This window comes from Amphiprion ocellaris, chromosome 24 (assembly GCF_022539595.1).
Source record: "Amphiprion ocellaris isolate individual 3 ecotype Okinawa chromosome 24, ASM2253959v1, whole genome shotgun sequence".
NCBI lineage: Eukaryota > Metazoa > Chordata > Actinopteri > Pomacentridae > Amphiprion > Amphiprion ocellaris.
The window spans coordinates 7,090,317-7,111,895 of NC_072789.1; the positions used below are offsets into that span (position 1 = coordinate 7,090,317).

A 21,579-nucleotide genomic window follows, 5' to 3' on the forward strand; every position below is an offset into this window, starting at 1 on the left:
GCAAAGGGTTAAAAGCATCACTTTGAATGACAAAGACCTAACAGTTTACCCCTGTATTCAGCCCGGCATGCATTCATCCTGTTTTCAATGGTCGGGGGGTTATTTTGGCTCCCCAACGCTCCTCTCTGCTACCTGCTCCTACTTGGTATTCCCATAGGGAGATGGTTGTCTTGTTGGGGGGTGGGAGAGGGCAGTCAGTTGGTCGCACTGAAAAAAAAATAGTTTTATCTGTTGGGGTGTGCAATTAAAAAGCAAAAAAAGGGGTATGTTTTTCTGTGCTAATGAGAAACAGGTCATATTTTCAGCTCAAACTCATGCAATCCTGTTATTTCTGCTTTTTATAGCTACAAGTTTGGTTAGAGGAAGTAAAAGTGCTTAGTGGCAGAAGTGACACACTTGGAAGCCATTTTCAAAAGCATATCTCACTTGAATGTCTTTGCAAGTGAAGTTCTTTGGATCTTAAAAGATTTGTTGACAAAATGCTGCGCGACTCTTTCAGGACAAGTGCTCCAAGAGACTTATTTGGTCAGTAAACCAAAAAAAGAAGCAGATAAGAGCTCAAAATTCTGAGACAATTGAAAGTTGGTGTATAAAAGGATAAACACAAGAGCAAGAGAAAGATTGTTTATCCACCCGGCAGTTGCAGTGATTTGGCAGCAGAGAGTAGCAGCAGGAGGAGGAGGGGATGTGAATGGGAGGAAGAAAAAAAAAAGGCCCCAGAACGGCTCTCTTTGTTGGTTTTAGCCGCCGTGGCCCCTGCGGTTCATGGCGGCTGTGGGGCAGAGCAGCCTATTCACCCTGCTCACCAAGGCAGAACGCAGCACAGGAAGACAGGAAGGAAGCGAGGCTATTCTTCATGGACGCATTGTCTGTCTGTCTGACGGCCAGGCTTAAGCAATCAAACAGCACTGTGAGAGAGAGAGAGACTGCAGGGTGGTGAGGGAGATGTGAAGCACCCTATGAACACTTAAAAACATAAAGATTAAATATGTATATTTTCATGCAAATTGCTTGTAGTGCAACAATACAAATCCATAATTTTAAAGTACATAGAGGGGTTCGCAAGCGACAGAAATAGTGGCTACAAGGCAGTGCTTCACTTTCATTCCACCTGTTGCTTCATACCTGTTTGAAGGAGAAAGTTGTCACTAGTGTACCTACCTGATGCTCTGTTGGGTTTTTTTTACACAGTGACAGTGCAGCATAATAGGCCGTATACAGTAATGGTTTTGTGTGTATAATTACTTTAAATTCAAACTAGAAATAAAAGTATTTGCACAATATGTTTAACTTATGCTGTAGTTTGGTCTAAGTTATCCGTATTTTTTCTGTTATTGTTGTAATGATTGTGATTTGTATTAGCATAGATCCTGGAGAAATAGTGCCCCATTCTTTCGAATTGTCAAAAGGCCTGAATTTTTCACATTGGTGGATGTCAGTGGATAGTGTGCTTTGACTGGTGCGATATTGGTGTGGTCGAACTCAAAAACATGGTATGAAGTCAAGTTTAAATTCCTCCCTCTCATGCCTTTTAATCCCAGTTATGATTTCAGTATCTTATGCATCACTCCCTGACTCTATCTGTAATGTCGGGGTTTCAGTCACAACATTAAGTGATGTGCAAAGTTCCAGCACTGGCTCTAGCCTGCTTTGTTTATTTCCCACTTTACAAGTGAAAGCAGTTAGCTTAGTTTGCTAGTTTCTACTTCATGTGTGGAAACAGTGAAGCCTGTTACTGTTCACCTCCTCCAAGTGGAAGAAGTTAGCTTAGTTTGCTAATTTATACTTTGTATGGAAGCAGTTTGTGAATCCTGTTACTTCCTGCCTTTATGAGTGGAAACATTTAGCCTAGCTTGCTAGTTTCCACTTCATGTGTGGAAACACCTTGTTACTTTCCACCTTTGAGTGGAAGCAGTTAGCCTAGCTTCTTAGTTACTGCTTTTATGAGTGGAAACAGTTAGCCTAGCTTCTTAGTTACTGCTTTTATGAGAGGAAGCAGTTAGCCTAGCTGTTTAGTTTCCACTTTACAAGTGAAAGCAGTTAACCTGGTGTCTTGCTTTCCACTTGAGTTAGTCCATGCGACCTCCAAGAAGTGTAATGTTTTTGCGAGGTATGTTTTTTTTTCTACCTACATGAGGTGTATTGCAAAATCAGAAAAACATGTAGCAAAGTACAAAAGCTGAGGCCAGAAGATTAGAACTGTTACTGCAAAAATTGTAGCTAAGTTGACAGTTGAAGAATTGTACTTCACATTTCCTTGCACAAAATGAGAAAAGAGCTCAAATTTTCATTTGATTGAAAATCTCTATTTTAATCATGGCGGGATTTAGTTGCAGTTTGGGTACAGTTGCATAATGGTATTTTTGAGTTGCAAATGTATTTAATGCATCAATAAACAGGGCTGATGTCCTTTTAAAAGTTTTTTTTTTTTTTTTTTTTACTTTGTTACCACAGATCTTGGTGGTAACAAAGGGAGCTAGCCATTTTCATTATTGAAATAAACAGGGACTTGAGTTTTTCTTTGGTAGTATTTTACATGGCTTCAATAAATGAAAAGCAAGCTTTGTGTCAACAGCTATAATTCACTGGTATTAGTTCTACACATGGCTGAAAAGTGAGATCAATACATTCACTGTGGTTATAACACAGGTTGTGGTGCTCAAACTCGACCAGATCGTAGGTGCAGGACAGAAAAGTTACACCTTTCTCTCTGTGAAAATGTTTTCTCAGAAGCTGAACTTTTCTTTTGTGTTTTCCGATGTGGGCGGCAGAGAGACGCACACATCTCGAGCTCAGAGCTGAAGCGCATCCCCCCACCTGACTGTGGTTTTACTTTCCACTGAGTTTGTCCGCTGCTACTGTCACACTTCACTGTGTAGTCAGGCAAGGTACAGAAAGAAACCTGCCGAGTTTTAGGCCTGAATATGGATTAAGTGATGCCTGCTGAGCAAAATTTGTCGCTTTGTCTTTTGTTACACTGCTAGGTGACTAATCCCAAGTGCTAAAATTTCCAAAATTGCTCCTGTTGCATGACAGCTTTAACCCTTTTTAAAGTTCCATATTCACTTTTGATAGATGAGTGAGGAGACACATGCACCTCTGCAGCTCTGGGAGAGCATTCTGCTTTGCGAGGTGAATTACGGGGCGCGCCTGCAGTTAAAAATCTAAACCTTATGCAACTCAGTTCTATCTCAGTGACAGCTGAACTACTGTTATGCCTTAAGGAGGGAGATTACAGAAGCCAAGAACGCAAATAGAGGGAGCAAGAGAGACACTAGAGTGCATCTGTCATAAAAGTTTAGTGGGTGTGAAGGACATGCAGGGTGTGTGTGCAAAAGAAGACACTCCAAGCTGCAGACAAGTCTTTGCACATGTTGAAAATGGTAAAATCTGGACCTGCAGGCGTGTGTGTGCGCTGATGTTCATATGTGCATGTGTATTCTTGCACACGTGTGCGTGTATCTGTCAGCATAATCAAGTCTTTTGCCCAGACAATGAAGCCCGACTGGAGGCCTAAGTCTAATAGCAGCACTTAACTTCAATCCACCACAGGAAGTTGGCTCATCTGCACGCGTACACACACACACACACACACACACACACACACAGTCGGTCCGTTGCTGACAGCCAGTGGATATTTGTTGGCGACACCGTGGCTGCAAGGTTCTTTACAGCTTAGCGGCCAATTGTTGTTCACCCAGATACACACACGCGCACACACACACTAAGAGCTTAGAGCTTCAGTTGTTATCCTGAAAGGCAATCCTGATCCCTCTGCTACACAGTAGGACAGACACACATAAAAAGAGGAATTAGTGCGGTCTGACAGCTCACTATACCACATCGCATTTAGTGTGTGGATGTGTGTGATGGTGGCAATTATGTGTGTGTTTTGGGAAGGTGCGTGCACATGTGGATGCATGTGTGTAATCACTAACAGACTTTGAATTATACTGTAACGGTTTACATTCGGTGAAGAGAATAGCAGACGTTTAGCATATAGCTTCAGACAAACAATGTTTGCACATATCCAAGGAGAGAAATAGGTCAGTGACATCGGTGGGAGACCAATTTGTTATTTCTGTTTCTGGTGATGATGCACAGTGGGGTATTTGCTGAAAGTGCATTTTATGAAAAGCTCATTGGAAGACAAAAAATGATTAGAAATGTCCTGTTCAGTCTGTCGGTCATTCATTTTGCAGGTTTTTTCCCTACCATGTACCTGTAATTTATTTATAACTTCAGATATCATTAGCATAAATATATCTTGGAACATGTGAATCTATTGAAAATTACATAAACAAATGTTATTTTGTGACATTTGTAATATGTGTAATTGCCCATGGCTACAGAATTATTGTTGAAAATTGAAGAAATTTGCATTCTTTAAATGAATAAATAAAAATACCAAAGCTGTTCATGCATTAATACCATGAAATTTTAAAATTTTAGTTGGTTGTTTTCAAGTTTTACCAGCAAACACTCCAATGTTACAATTCTATTCCGAAAATGCTTGAAATGGGAAAGTCAGTTATTTTGACATTTATACTTAATTTTGCCCAAGAAAAGATTAGTTGAGAACATTAAACCTGACCAGCAAGCTAACATGACAATAATATATATGTTTACCTCATAATGCTGATATGGTAAGCATTTTCGTCAACATAATCTGCTGACACATTTTGTCAACATGCAGCAACATTAGATTGAAGAAGTGTTGACATAAATAGTTGCCATTTTTAGCTCCATTTTGGTCTCCACCATCTCCTTGGGGAAATATCTGCTTCTTTACCTTTTAAATGCTTCACTAGGGAGTTGCTACTTCTGTCTTTCTGCAGTTATAGGTATAACACTGAACACTGATTAGAGAAAACTGAGATGCCAAAACTAAGCAATGAACAAAAGACACAAAAAGGTTGGGTGATAATTGTCTGTGTCATTATCACTACAAGCAATGCATTTCACATTCTACATCGTCATCTCATCCACTGTTTTTAAGTAAACATCGATAAGTGCAGCTTTAAAATTACCATAGGATGGATTTGAGAGATGCTATGGTAGGATTTCCATTAAAGAAAAAAAGAAATATTTCTACAACCGATTGGTTTATCTTTTCTACCTCTTCATGACTCTTAAAGCTCTTCCAATGAAACAAACAGTAGAGATTAAATAATCTGCTTTGTTGGTTTTGCGGAGTTGTTTTTTTATGCAAGTGAAAGTTTGTTTGATTTACAAGAGATAAAAAACCGTGTCTTTCTCCAGAAGCACGTCACTGTAACGTACAGTAGGTTTTAGGCAAATGTATTTCCATGTTAAGTATTTTTTCAGCTTGTTCTGGCCACAATTTGCAAGCCAATGTCTGCCTTTTCAGGTGCCCCATTCACCTCATGGACATTGTGTAAACTTCTACCTGAATAGTGTCATTGAGACCCGGATCGAATTATTCAAATTGCAACACGAGGAGGGAGTGCGAGGACATTTGCAAGTAAAATCTTCAGACATTACTGTCATTATTAAAATCTTTCTCACACTACAATACACACAATGAATTCCCCTCAGCCCTGAATAAGAGTAGAGATGTAAAAGCTCATGTCCTTCCTCCTAACTGACCATCGTGTCAGTGAAGGGTTCAGAGAAATTCCACTGTTATATTACTATATATGTCTTCACTGTCAGCCTTCTGCTGTAAGCTGGAGATTTTTGGTGAGGGGAGAGAGAGAGAGTGAGACCATGTGGAACAAAGCTGTGGAAGGAAAAGATATGATCAAAACGTGCGCCATTCAGCTCCATTAAAAATAGATTTCCGCTTTCTATGGCTCAGACTCAATGATGCGTTGAGTCTGTCTCGGAGGTTAAAAGACTGTAACTAAAATGGGCTGCACAGAGCTGAAATGTGTCATTATGTGTAAAACACTGAAATACACTTGAGACTTTTGGGCATGCGTTTGTATTCAATAGCTTTATTTATTTTTTTCTTAAAAATGGAGCTTTTCAAAGTGCCTGCTCTTTGACAGGAAAGTCAAGAGAAAAGCCAGATGCTTCTTTTCGCTTAGTGAACAGCTTATATTTTCATTTCCCGCTAATATATCCTGCTACTCACACAAATTAAAGAACACGTTTACTGGAAGTTAATGAATTTTAGCCAAAATCTACTTATTTTTCCAAGGAGAAACACCTGTGGGAACCTGAGATTTTTTAGCACTGTGGTCAATTGTATGCACTAAAACAAAGGCCTTTTCCAAACCAGATTCATGCTGCAATGCTACAGTGATAGCTAAGCACAAAATGAGACTGTAAAGACTAAAAAATTGCAGTCATAAGCAACAAAACACACCCCTCTTTCATTCAGTACATGTAGCCATTTTGTCAAATACAAGAGTGCATTGTCTGGTGTGACCAAACTACTTTTGGCTTTAACTTTATGCTCTTTGACACGATAACATTTCTTTTATTGTGGTTTTGTGAATAGGAGTCCATTTCGACCCTCATGGACTTGGGCAGATGGCAAAATTTATATCACATAGATGTGAAAAATAATGCTTTAATTGGCTGTTAGTGTTGTCATATGTTAGCATGTGGACATTAGCATTTAACTTTGATACAGTTTAGCCGAGTTTCTACAAAAAAAACACGTAACTGAGGCAATTTTCAGTGTAGTTCAAATCTACCATACATGAAATAATAACATTAGATAGAATAAACACCACTCAATGATTATTTGTTGAAATACCATTTTTCCAGGAAAAAAAAATCTGCTTTCAGATTTTGTTTTACTGAAGGATAGACGATCGGGATGGTGCTCAAGCATTGTTTCTGACCCAGAGTTCTGTATTATATCCAGAAACCCCCACCTTTCCTCTTAAATTTCCACTTTTCGAGCATATCAGTGTTAGAAGGAGAATTTAGGTGAACTCCAACCAATTACTGCATTAACATGTGCTGTGGCTTTGTACTGTTGCTTTCAACAACTTCAAATGACTCATTTTTTAGAAGTGTTAACCACAAAGTGCGTGCATGTACACGTTGCAGAGGAAACGGCGCAATGCTTCACAAAGAGGCAACCTATGTCCTGTTTTAGACAGACTGGGTATCGCCTATGGGGGGGTGTTTATCACTGTGCACTGGTGCCATCTTTTTTTTTTTTTTAACACATCTTAAAGCTGATTGTGGTTGTCATGATAAGGTGTGTTATGGTGCCCTTCTTGGGTAAAATCTGAGGCAAAACCTCCTTCGTTCCTGAGGCTCTCTCTGCTGGAGGAAATTGATCTCTTGAGTCTGTCAGGCAGCTATGAGAGCGCTGCAAGCCACAGGGTCTTGTTACCATTCACAGGTGCGGCACGCTGACAAGCAGATGATGACAGCCGAGCCAAGGTGTGTATGTGTGCGACCATTATGCGCACTGAAGAGCGCGTATGTATGTGTGCTTCCCCGGCCCGAAGACAGAAATTTGTCAATGGCTGCAGAGATTGTCAGCATACCTGAGATTCCAAACAACCAGTGACAAGACAGGAGGCCTATCAGAGAAAGAGAGAGAGAGACTTTCTGCCAAAGGTATCCACTCTGCAGCGAGCACAGGTGCAATATTTCACAAGATAAAGGCTCCTCTGTTTAGAGAAACATGCAGCTTTACAGCAATGATATATGGAATAGTTTAGAAGCAGCAGCTTTGGAATTCCAATGTGTAAAAAGGACAAAATTAGCATGGAACACTGCTGATGATCACGTTTGGTTGCAGTAGTGTAAATCATTGCAGGATGTCAGAAATTCATCAGTTCACGGGGTGAATTATGTGGCTTATTTGAGAGGCCACGATCAAAAGAAATCTGGAGAATGTGCAGAAGGAGGCTCATGTAAGATTTAGTACAGTTCTCCGGCTGCATGTATGTCTTGTTTGGTACTTTTATTGGTTTAATGTCTGTGTGGGCAGGAAACTAAAACTGTTGCTCATAATATCATTTTGACTTAAACAGCCTGATGAGTTTACAACCAGCTGAGGAACTGACAACATTGATTGTACACAACCAGCAACACCATAAATTTGGTAGTCTGCACTAATACCATTGATATTCTTGCTGTTGAATTTCAGCACCCCAAAACAAACTGACAAACAGTATTTAAACATAAATTCTTTTATTAAAAAAAAAAAATGATGTGAAAGCTACTTCTTCTTTGTGCTATTAACTTCTGTGGCAGTTAATGGCACTTTCATCTTATGGAATAATGTCCACTGTAATACATTTGCTGTAACCATTATTCAGTTGTTGATTGATATCCCTGCCAAGAGTCTGTTTAGAATGTTGTTCATAATTTGCATCCCTATTATTTGTCATGCTGAAAGACTTGTTTTTAAAATAAAGACTAGCCATAAAATTGTTAATTTTAAATGAAACTACCTGACTTGAAAGGTAACCAATGTACCCCAGGTGCATAACAATCGAAAAAGTTTGTTGTTGCTGTTGATGGTTTTATTTACTGAGATACAGTATTACGTATATAATACCATACTATATCCATTTTACATGATGTAGCACCCAGGCCCAGGTTCTTGTGACATGACCTGTTGCTGAGGGCCAATTCATGCTTTCAACATCCTTGGTTCACAGGCTGACAAATGAATGTATTCTCAGCTCTGTTCATACTACAATAGGGCCATGCTGGTCACACAGGGATTTTTTTTTGTTTTTTTGTTTTACAGGATATAGCATCTACTTAAAGAATTAGCTCTAATGTGTTAGTGATTATACCTCAAATGTGCAGCACAGTGGGCGGACATCGCACGGGATTACTGGAAAATTTTAAACTTGTCACTGTATCCATCTATCGATGAAAACTGTGTACTAAGAAAAGCACCTGCTAACACCTACTATGGCGACTACTGCTTAAAACTCTGTTAATGGTGAATTATGTAGGTGTGGATTGTCGGGAATCTCATACATTTTCTTCTCATACCAAACAATTCTTTTAAGCACCACTTGTTTTCCTGGCACATGTGCAATCGCTGCTCTTGTAATACAGTCTACACAGTCACAAATTTTGGGCTGTATGTGGATGTTTTGGGTGCATGACAATTCATGCCACATACACCCTTGCGGATGCAGAAAAGCATGAGTCGGGCTTTAGCTCCATGTTGGTCATCCTTGCATGGGCAGGAGCAGTCACACGAAGTAACGTCTAGTGGGAATCATGACCAACATTAGCAAATTGGACTAATCAGCTTGGAGATTCATATAAATGCTAATTAGCCTAGCTTGCTAGCTTTGAATGTTTGAGCAAGTTAAAATTGATATTAAAAGAAAAAAGTTAATTTCTTTTTATTTTTAAGCCTTTAGTGGAACATTGCGATATCCACTAAGTAGCAGAAGTTGATCCTCACTTATCAGTCAGCCTCAGCCAGTGAAAAATCTCATCCAGATACTTTTAGCTTAGATGTTATATGTCCCGTAAAAGGACACAACAAATCTGAACAACAAACTATAAATTGACATTCTTGTAATTCTGCAGTAAATGCACTTGACTAAGCTCCACATTTATATATGAGGACAGTTTAAACATGATGTACAATTTGCAAACTCTATTTAGAATTTACTGTATATGTTCCGTGTCTGTAAGGCGCTATAGGCCACAAGACAGAGATTGCCTCATTGCTGGGACCCCAAAGTTATAGAAAACAAGACGCACACTTAACATGTCATTTCACAACGAGGCGTCTTAAGAAGTAGCTCTGCTGCTGGCCCAGGGCCAAAAGCAACAGAATTCCTTCAGCTTGGAATGCCTGCTTGATTAATACAGAAAACAGAGTCTTGCTTGAGCTCATTTGGTGCAGAAGTGTGGCACTTTCCTGCTAGTTAAGTTGCCTATCAAAATAACGAGGCATGTATGCCATGGTGGGGGAAGGACTGAGCACTCAAACTAATGAATTACCACCATCAGCCTTTGGGTTTTTCAATATCTGAAGAACTGAAACACAGGATGATGGGTTATTTTGTTGGGTTTTTTTTGCACCAACCTCTCATAAAACCAGACAACAAGCGCAATATACTCCCTGTGATATCTCAGCTGAACACATTAGATTGACTTTGAGGCACGTAATAGCCAAAGCAAAAGTCAAAATCAATGCTAAAGTCTCCAAGGTCTCATGAGCGCACTGCCATGAACATTGATTTCCCTCTGTGCACGCTGACACCATCGCTGGATGAGTAACACACGTGGGAGTGCTAGTCCTTAAGGAATTCAGTGTGTATACAGGTGATGCATGTATGTGGGAATCTTTGTGTTTATGTGTGTGTGTTTACCCAAAGAGGAAGTTCCTGTGGTGAGACAGTCCTAAGCTGAACACACACACACACACACACACCAGTGGAAAAGCTCTGGAAAACAACTTCCTGTGGTCACCTGCGCTCAGTGACCCTGAAGAAAGAGCCTCTTACAAATCAAAACTCTCTGTCTGCCTCTCATACTTGTACTGTACTGCCCAAGCTGCCACTACGCTTATAGGCAGGCCTTGGCTGTGACATGCAGAGAAACCTGGATGAATGGGAGCCTCAGAAAAACCTTCAGTGTGACCTGCAAAAAAAAAAAAAAGATTCAACCTCGCAATCCTTTAAATCTCACTGACATCTTAAAATAAGCATTTATTTTTCACTTATTTCTTCCTGAAACTACAGGAAAAACGTTCAAGCAGCAATGGCGGTACTTCATGATATGCAACAGTAGCTGCATTCTATTAAGTAAAATCTGCATGACATTACAAACAGTCGATCTCTGAGTCAGATTACATAAGTTTCCCTTTTCGGCACAGGGGACAGCCAATGAAATCATCATGCCTACTTGAGCTTTGCTTATTTAACACTGTTGGGCGGACTATTAGTTGTCCACGCCTGTGGGCAGGTTGAGTGGCTGCATTCAAGACAGAAAGCCAGAGTGGTTGTGTGATGAATTCAGTATTTTATAAGAGGGGGTCTGGAAATGTTGGCATTCACAGAGAAAATAATACGTGCTTGTAAGCTAAAGACTTTTTGAGTTTGCTTTAATCTGCTCAAACTGATGGACAAGCTTGATTATTCATGCAGGCATTTGATTTAAAGTGAATGTTATTTAACATTACAAGTCATATTCAAGTAACTGTTGTTACATTTGATATTATTTTATGTGTCCATTGCTTCTAGCTGACTGTAGCCGCATTTCAATTGTCAAGTGAAATTGAAGCAAAATTTAGAAATGTAAATGTGAGGCTTGTAGAAGACGCTGCAAAGAAAGCCAGGTGTTTGATAACTGCTAAAAAAAAAAATAAAAGATGAGAAACAAAGCAAAACTTTGGCCATCTACAAGAGGAAAATGGAGAGAAGTCTTCAGGAATTCAGTGGGGAATGTTCTAAGTTCTCTCAAGAAGCACAAACAACTGATCATTCATTCATTCATGCATTTCCTTCCACTTGTCATTGACTTTCCAGTTCCTCCTGGGGGATCCTGAGGCATCTCCAGGCTAGATGAGATACATATAATCCGTACGGTGAGTTCTGGTTCTACCCGAGCGTCTCCTCCTAGCTGGACGTTCCTGGAAAACCTCCAAAAGAAGTAGCCCAGAAAGCATCCTAATCAGCGGCGTGAACCACCTCAACTGTTCAGGGTGAGTTAAATTGTCCCTACATTAGAACTTTATTGACAAAGGTGTTTTCATCTTGTGTTTTATGTGTGAATTATTTTACAAAAAGTCCAAACTGCCTTGAAGTCAGCCGAAAAACATTTGGTGGAAAATCGCCTCCATTAACTTCTACTAAGATAATACAAAATGCACATTAAAATGTATAAGGCAACTCATTTAAACTTTTTTTCCATCATTTTTAACTAATGATTTCAGCAGCCGGCCTATTATGTATAAAACATTTTTAGCCATGCTCTATAGCTAAATAATTAAATGTTTTACCCTTAATTTTAGCTAACATTTTTCAACGATTATACATTCATTGTTCAATACTTTATTTTCAATAATTTTTCCGTTGCTTTTAACTGACCATTTCAACAGTTCATCCAGTATGTTTTGCTTTTAGCATATTAATCATGTTGCCCATTCAGCGTCAATTGATTTTCAACCTTGTAGTTATTACATTGACTATATTTACTAAAAATAGTAAACAAACTACTTTTATTACTTTAGTTCTGAGCTGTATATTTCAACTGGTAATGTTCAGCATTGTATCCAGTACATTTACCTATTTCAAATGTTTTTACCTTGGGGTTAGACTTTCAACTATTTCTAAGTCACTTTTAGGTAACTGTTCTGCCTCATGTTCTGCTCACATGCTGACTAGCTTTTACACACTCGTTATGGCAATCAGTGGAGCTCAAATGGTATACCTGATTTCATTTAGCATAAAGTGTATGAATTGACAGATTATTGGCCTAGTTGATGATCAGATGTGAGATTAAGCATTTTTCCAATGATTTGTACTATTATTATTATTATTATTATTATTATTATTATTTTACTTGATTTAGCTGACTCCTGATAATGCATAGTAATTCAGAGATGTGCTATCTTGACTCTGCTCTTTTAATTCAACATATATAAAATATGAATGAACAATGGTATTTCAAGAAAGTTTTGTGCTGGAAAAGATTTGCATTTTTACTGCAAATGTATGTCCGTTTGACATATCTGTTCTCAGTCCTCTTGATCATTAATAATCTGTATTAGTATTATCATCTCATTTGAAGCATCTTGAAAGTGTTGAAGTTCGTGGCTTTCTTGTTATTGAAGTAACACATTTACTAAATTGCAGATTTATGCCAGTACATGGATGCCTTTTTTAAAAGAACTGTTTGTGTCTAAAATGTTTAGAAAATATATAAATATGTGCATTATTTGTAGATATATTCATATATATGTGTCATGAGCTGACTGTCAAGCTACAGTTTGTGTCATTTGACTAGCTGATGTTAAAAATAGATACTAGACAGTAGTTGAAGTATAAGCAGCTTGGTGAAGGCAGGGGTTTTGTTGGGAAGACTGAAATGTCAGAAAAAAGGACAATTTTTTTTAGTTCTTGGGCACATGCTGGATGATATGCGTATTTTTCGTTTACTTGATGAAGCATTGATGTACCAAACGGAAGGCTACCTGTTGTCGTGGTGACTGAAATCTTCGCATTTCTCTACAATTATCAACCAGATTTGGCCTTGTATTTATACAGTGATGCCTCATTTGAATCTGCTCCACTTGGACATTCACCTGAGGACACTCGAGAGAGCAGGAGGCTTGACACTAGCTTCCCCTTGTACGTGCTCCCCACACAGCCAAACACTATTCATTCCAATTTTATTTGCCTGTTACAGTACAAGATGCAAAAAAAAAAAAAAGGCTTCAAGAGCAACTTGGCCGCCACACACTGTCCACAATGATGAGGCTTGTTTGGGGATGTTCTGCCAAGCGATGTTCCTGCCAAGAGTGGGTCAAGCACTTGCCACTGTGTGGGTGTGTGGGCTTGTCATTGTAACATCTGGAGGTTGTGGTTCCAAAAGGTGACCGGGGCTGGAACATGTTTCAAATAACCCACAAGCAAGTTCATGTACAAGATCTCCAGTTTGAGCACCATCCCCATAACCACACCAAGTAGGATAAAGAATACTATAAGGGATATTAGAAATAAAGTTCTATCAAGTCATAACCTTGATGTTTTTGGAGCAGCAGCAGCTTTTCAAAAAAAAAAAACAGTAAGTTTTTTTCTTCCTTGTCTGAAAGTTCAATCACTGCCGCTGACATAAAAGCAGTCGAGCCCTATTTGTTAACCAGTCCCTCCAGGGAGCAGCAGTGTCATTTTCCAGCCAGAAAGATGAACAAAGACAACCTTTTGCTGTTCTTAAAAACAAACAACAGCCACAAAGACTGCAGGGTGCTGTTATACAAGAAAAGCCATCAGGCCTTTTTGACGTATGACAAACCTACACTACTTGGCTAACAGGTAGGGTCAGGGTCAGGGTCAAGAACAGGATTCTGCAAGTTTCGGGAGCAACATCAGTTTTTCATTGTAAGTAGTTTCCTTGACAACTGAGTATATCCACCCTGAACTAAACACTTTGATTCACCAAGTATCATGAGATTTTTTATATCTTCATAAACTTATCACAAACTAGTAGGCTGGACTGTGAAAAATGAATACATTTAAGCAGAAGGGAATGTACAGTGAAGTTGCATGATGGGAAATGTAGTTTCTAGCTTGGTGTATACAAGGGCTAGACCAGCATATGAGGGCCTCTGCTGCTGATTTTATTGATTAATTGCTGTGAAGGACATGCATGTTGAAGATGTGTGTTGGTTAGCTGAGTTACTTTGTTGCTCTTGCTTTTTAGTGCTTTAAAAGTCACACAGGCAACTGTCAGTTCTGTGTTGGCAAGCAGAAAGCCGAATGGGAGTTTGTCTTGTAAAGTACTACCACGAGGAAATCTCCTGTGAGGCTTCATGCCTACCAGAGTGCGTTTTGACAGCGTTACTGTTAGCTAGAGGTTAATTATCTATGCTTTTAGAATGGCCCATGTCATATAACCTGGGTGTCACAGTAGTTAATTTCGTGTTATTGATTAATCAACTATTAGTTGATAAAGCTGCTGGTTGTCAGTTTAAAAATACTGTGTAAAACTTGCATCGCTAACTCTGATGAATCACCTGCATCTCCCAAACTTTTGAATCTTGCCAGCTGTCCATTTAGGAGAAACACACACTGCTAATTAATCAAAACAGACTGTGCACCAGAGGTAGGGCTGAGTTTATTTACCAGTTTATTCAGTATGAACAACCTGACTTGAGACAAGGTCGACTCATACAGACAGACCCTCGATGCAGGCTGAACTGACGTCATCGTTTCACTCTGAATGGGGTGTTTGAGTGACATGTGTACACGAATTGCAGATCAAGATATGTAAACATCAGGCATTTGGCACAGTAATCAGTAATGTGTCCTCTAAATGTTATCTGTAAATAGTGGAAGTTGGCCAAAGAATCATTTCATGGCTTTTTTTTTTTTTTTTTAAGCTGGGGAAATATTGTCTATAATGTTATTTTTGTTGGCCTCGCCATAATCCCCTCTGTGCTAAAGAGGAAGTTACTTATCAAGGATCTGGTATACTTGTGCCAAGCTAAGCTTCATGTTACTGCCTCTTTAACCAACCTAATATCCTCTGTGTGCGTGTGTGTGAACGGGTGTGTATTCCATATGTTTCTTGGAAGGGGGCAGCGTACGACTCCTTCATGTTTACACTTACATGCTGTCGTAGACATACTCTGGCACATATTTGCACACAGACACACACTGTAGGCTGCCGCTCTTTGAGGCCGAGCAGCAAATGATCGCCGTAAAGTTTGCTGTTGCTATCGACAAAGCAGCCTCTGTTCTTCATTTTGTGCCCCCACCGCCGCCACCCCCTCCATCCTTCCCTGCCTCCCCCTTCTCCTCCCACACATTTCATGCCTCCCCTCTCCTATATCCCACTCTCGCCTCTCTGTTCCCTCTCTGCCTCTCTCTTTTCTGTCTCTGTCAACTCCCTCCACCACCCCTCTCTCTCCTTTTCCCTCCACCGCCATCCTCTTCATTCAGCTCACTTCTCTCCTCGCATTTCGGATGTAGGGCAGGAAAAAGGAAACAGCGCCAAGCTCTGTTTGACAGGGGGAGAGCAGGGGCTGAGACTGCGGCAAAGGGACTATTTTGAAGGTGTGTGTGTGTGTGTGTGTGTGTGTGTGTGTGTGTGTGTGTGTTGCTGCATGTTGTGTACCGCGAGGTGTCGAGGCAGGAGCAGGAAGAGAAGGAGGGACGGGACATCCACACATATAAACTTCTTCCACACATGCGCTCTGTTCCCTTAATCAGACAGCCACTAAATATGTTGGTGCATGTGTGAATCTGCAACCTGGTCACTTATCCATAAACGTCCTCCCGGCAATCTCAAGAGATCGGACTTAGTAGCATTTCCATATACTTTCTACATGGCACAATCGTGAAAGGAGCTGTCACATTAGCAGATAGATACTAGGGATAGACCGATTATCGGCCCGGTCGATTATCGTGGACGATATTCGGCATTTTCCCCAATTATCAGTATCAGTATTTTTGTTGGTTGATTATTGCTATACCTCTCTCTGTGTGTAGTTACTCTGGCCTCAGAAATGTTTCCCAAGCTGACACCCATTGACACAAACCAGGAAATTAACTACTCTCTCAGTGGGCAAGGCTGTGCTAATAGCTAGTGGCTAAGTTAGAGGGCAGCCACAGGTTACCCTGAAACAGAATCTGGAACACCATAAGAAATAATGCTTTTAAATATGGACCTTAGGGGGCAATAAAAGTAACAACGGTATTAAGAAATGAGAGAACAGCAGCATACGTAGCTGTAGGAGACAAACTGATCAATACCAGCTGATCCCACATAAACTATTTCTGTTTTACATATTCAGTTGTAGTCATTGGTATTAATGAAGAAGTCTAGTTATGAATGACAGGTTCTCTGCTATCACATGCTGGTAAAGCATCTCATCGAATATACACCGGCTAAAAATGTTCATTACCGGTCTTTCTTGATTACCAATAATCAGTATATTGGTCAGTCTAAAATAGATACTATATTTTAAGTTGTGTGCAGTGATTTTGAAAGGTTTTTCCACATTTAAGCATCAACAGAGACACTTAATACATATTTTTTGTGCCAAAATAACAACACACTTTTTCCAGCAGTTTGCTCTATAATTTGAAATGTTTAAGTCAATGGAGCAAATGTCCATAATAAAAACTTCCTGGCATGAAAACGGACACAAACAGCTTCAAGATAAATGATACTAATAATTAACGTAATTTCAGTGTTTTTGCCCACAAGATGTAAGGACAGGCTGAATACGTTTGGAACTATTGACTCTGGATTTGTTTAATACCTGCAGCATCAGAAAGCAGCGGGATCCATGTTTGTGTCTCCAAAGAGAGAGAGTTGTGCACATTTGCACACCGAAAAACAACAGCGCCGGTACCTAATTAGATTCTTATAATCATAAATTTTCACAAAGAGTAGATCAGTGTAGACCAGGGTCCAAGAGCAAGTCCCACTGTGTAGATCTTCACATGCAGAATAGTAGTTTAGCTTCCCACTCTTGATGGCTATTTCTTCATTACAAACTTGCAGCATCAGACAGCGGTAGGATCCACGAATGGCTCCAAAGAGAGAGAAAGCTGTGAATATTTATCCTCTGAGCAACAAAAATAGCTTCATTAATTAGATTTAACTATAAATTATCTGGAGAAAGGTGAGCTGTCAGACAGTCACAGTTTATCAGCTGCTGTTTAATATTTTGTCACATTGCAGCCATCACTGTTTGAGAATTCAGAAATCAATTGTGCTGTTAGTTATTTGGACACTCGGATCAGCTGATATCAGTTTAGTTATAGTCTGTTACTGCAATATTCTGTACCTCAGTGTCTTGACTAGTCTCGCATGAGTGGCAAATATTGCATGTGTGAACATCAATGGAAGAGTGAGCAGTTTGTGAAAGGGTTGAATCACAGAATGTCCTCACTTAACGGTTTGGATAATCCAGCAATCCCCCATGTTGTATATCTGAAAGTTACTATACAGACAAAAATAGAGATGATGTGCTTTACAGAGCCATGTGGGCTTAACAGGTTCCTGCAGTTCTGTCAGTTGTAAAGACATTAGGCGTATCTGTTTTGTCATCTTTACTCAAAAAAACAACAGCCAAATGGAAACCTGTGTATGCTATCTCAAGCAGTCTCATCGAAACTGGTATAATGTGACATGTAACCATTTGATCATGCGGAAAAAATGCTTCATCAGGTCAAGATACGCCCTGAGTAAAACAGAAAATGCAATTATTAATCACCAAATACTCTTATATGGAACAAACATGCCTTCATTATTTCACAGAGGCGTATCTTACCCTGTAAGTGTAGGCGATCGATACCTAAAATATATATACTAGTGATAGAGATCATGTTTTCAGTATGGATGCAAATATAAACCACCTTCAGCCCGTTCTATAATAAAAACGTCTCCTGAAGTAGGCCATTAATCATGTGTTCACCCCATAAATCAGCATACAACAGCAAGCATCTTAGGCACTTCTCATAATAACAAGTATCATATCTGTCCTGATACTGGTGATAGTGGCGTATGTAGTTTTTTGTCAGATTGCAGTATTGTGGTAGCAACCAGTCCTATCTCTGTGTGTAGAGACAACGGAGGGCACCCAAGATGTCAAGTAGGAGTTTGTATATTGTGATTTTGTAGTTTTCAGCCAATGTAGCCATACCTCTGAGCCCTGTATCGATTTTCCGATAAGTTTCAGAATCTTTGCACCGCTAATGTCAGGAAGTTCATTTGTGTGGCATATTGGAAACTCTAGCCACCAACGCACCAAAGATAAATTCCACAGATTAAATGTAATTTAATCTGCATTTTTGGGTTTTATGAGGAGCAGAGAGTGTCATAGAAAAAGAGGTTTATTTTGCCGTATGTAGAATATAGATGATTCGTGTGCATATGGATGGCAAACATTTAAAATTTCATTTGGATTTAAATTGAGTTGTTTTTGTTCAACATTGATTTATTATTTTAATATTTTGTGTGAAAAGTGTTGTAGGAGTAAAGTTTGCAGCAAATTCTCTTTCTGTGATCTGCAAAATAAACCTAAAATGTCAGTCTTTGATGGCAGTCTCTCAGAACCAAAGAAGCACAGACCTTTCTTCTAGCTTGCTTTTTTACCACAGCATTTATAGCTATCAAATAAAAGACAAATCTGTTTTGAAGTAAGAGAGAGGACACCTCTGAACGGAGAATACTGCAATCAAGTCGTGCTTTCAAGGCCAAAAAGCTAGAATTTATGTAACTGATTGACATGAATAGTTACATTTTCCAGTAGCCTCCATAAGACTAAAATAACATGCTGCGTCCACCTACACTTATTACCCACAACTGAGTACAATAGTTAAATTCTCTAAGGGATGATGTTGGAGGAGGAATTCACCTACTGAAGTAGAAAGAAGACAAGGCAGGTTGGTGGATGGTAGGCTGAAACGTGTACTGCAACATATAAGTTTTCTGACTTAAAGCTGCACGACTCAGTATTTTCACGTTTGCAATTTCCGTCGTGACTTTCTGTATTAAGAAAGGGGTCATTCCAAATGAATAATCTGCAGAAAATAATCACCAATTACACAATTCTGCAGTTACACTGAGTGCTTTTGTCTCTTTCAGCTCAATGTTTTTGTTTTCAGGCTTGCAACTTTAATGTGTCGTTGCTGTCTAAGCGCTCATTAGCTTTGTTTCCAGTCATAGCAGGCAGCTCTGAAAAACCAATACACAATACTTGTGTTGTATACGACTAAGATAGCAAATAGCAGGTGAACAAAGCAACACATTTAGCAGTTTAAAAGCCACATGTTTTTCTCAGGAGGCTGATGGAGGCCAAAACAGAGTTAAAACTACACGCATAAATTAGCATAAACACATAAAGTGTTTGCTAGCACACACATGTCAGTGATCTTCACAACTTGCTGGTCAGAAAACAAAACTTTTAATACAGCTTTACGTGATGTATTCACTTTAAAAGATGTAAAATAAATGTAAAACCTGTAAGAATATCTAGTCGATAATAGCTTGCAATACCAGTCTAATTTAGCTCAGCTGTGCAGAGGGAAACTAGCATTTTTTTTTGACATAAAAAGAGGGAAGTGAAGGAGATAAAGACCCAGGGTGAAGTCATCTGGCTACATGGATTAATTGATGGATCCAAGGAAAAACTGGATGAGCAGGGGGGAGATTGTAGGTCAGAATGTAAAGTTGGAATTAATTAGGGCACATCGCGAGGCAAATGAATGGCTCATTGTTATCATGGACAGACAGCAAGAGGGAACAATCTGGGCTTTGTGCTCCCAGTTCACCTCTCCGTCCCCCTCTTTCTCTAGTTCGCTCACTTTCTCTCTTAGAGTATAGATGAATGGTAATGTTCTAACACAGAGAACATTCAAAAACAAGATGATACTAATCTGTGAAAGTAGCAGCAGTAGCATTATTTACCCCAACGTGGCATATTAAAAAAACTACACGAACATTTTTAGTTGAAAACAGGTGAAAATAACCTCCTCTATAAAAATGACTTGAACAAATTGTATTTATATAACAATTAATATGCACACCCCAACAGATTTGCGCTGCTGACACATCTACGCATGCTTCATTTGTTTACTAAAGTTTACGAGTTGTAGTGAGACTGAGGGCTCTGTTTGAACTCAACAGAGGGAAGAATGGGACAGGCAGGTGGCTCTTATCTCTGGCAGACAACAGCATGGGGACACTCACTGCATTGTATTCTCATTCACACTCACACACACACACACACTCACGAACACACTCGAACGCAGGCCGACTGGCTCAGTACCAACCATCTGCTTTGGACGACAGGAGCCTTCCACTCTTCAGCGGTGATGTATGGTGTCTGGCTGCTACTTGCCACCTCACCCTGCAGTCACAAGTTCAGCACTTCATCATATAGAGGCACAAGTGGGTCAGACTCCAGCACTAATTGCTCTGAATGGTTCAAGTGTTGCACAACATAGTCGGCTCATTGGGATTGAACCTCCATATATTAAATGCTGCGTCCTGTTATGTTTTTGTAGGGGTTTCAGGGGATTCTTTTCTGTTGATTACTGGTTTCTGATAGTAGTGAGTGTTAATTTTATAGTGTCTGTTGCAGTGTTAGCATGATTCTGTGGATGATAGTGATTGTTGAATGTGTTGCTGTCATTGTTACAAACTCTCCTGGTCCTCAGAAGAGTTAGTTTAGTGAAATGGCTGTAAAAGATTCCCATGAAATATTTTACTGGCTTTCATGGTCCCTAAAGGATGAATCTTACAGACTTTGGTAAAACCTTAATCTTTACTCTTGTGAAATCATCAGGTCAAATTTGCAGTTTGTCATTACCAGCTAAATTTGACATCAGCTTCAACTGTACAATGCATTTTCCTAGTGTTATTGGTGCAATATTGCCTTGTCACAGATGCATCAGTATGAGCAATCTGATTTATTTATTTATTTTTTTTTTAGTTTTTAACACAACCTAGTGAAGAAATAGATCCTTTGTTTAATTTAGAAATGATGTCATCATACAGTTCATATCTTCAAGCTGTACTTCCTTGGTGACCTCTTTAGCAACTAGCCAGTTTGATAACTAAATAAATTTTTAATTTAAAAATAAATTGCATGTACCCCCAGAAAGCACCAGCCACAGGCCTGACAGCAAGCCTCTCTGGTAGCAAGTACTTGATTCTATGTCACACTGCGGGAACAACTGAACCTGGTCCAGGTTTATTGCAAGACGACCCCGATGTTAGCACCCAATTGTCCCAACAGACTGGCTCTGTTTAAATGTCTAAGAGGCCTGCACTTTATCATGCAGGACTCAAGTTGGTCTGAACACGACTTTAATCTTTCTGCACTTCAGCTGCAAAGCAGTCATGTCAGGAGGAAATACTCACCTTAGTACTACGATCCTGAGAACTCTGAAGATTTACCGCTCTCCTAATTCTGAT

General features: G+C 39.5%; 1 long non-coding RNA gene across 1 annotated transcript in view; it reads left to right on the plus strand.

Moving 5' to 3' along the window:
• The window catches only part of LOC118469708 (uncharacterized), a 150,137-nt gene that overhangs the window by 83,407 nt on the left and 45,151 nt on the right, over window positions 1-21,579 (plus strand). The window contains exon 2 of the long non-coding RNA XR_008600731.1: window positions 11,451-11,626. This is a non-coding gene — a long non-coding RNA (uncharacterized LOC118469708). The remainder of the gene's footprint in view (window positions 1-11,450; window positions 11,627-21,579) is intronic.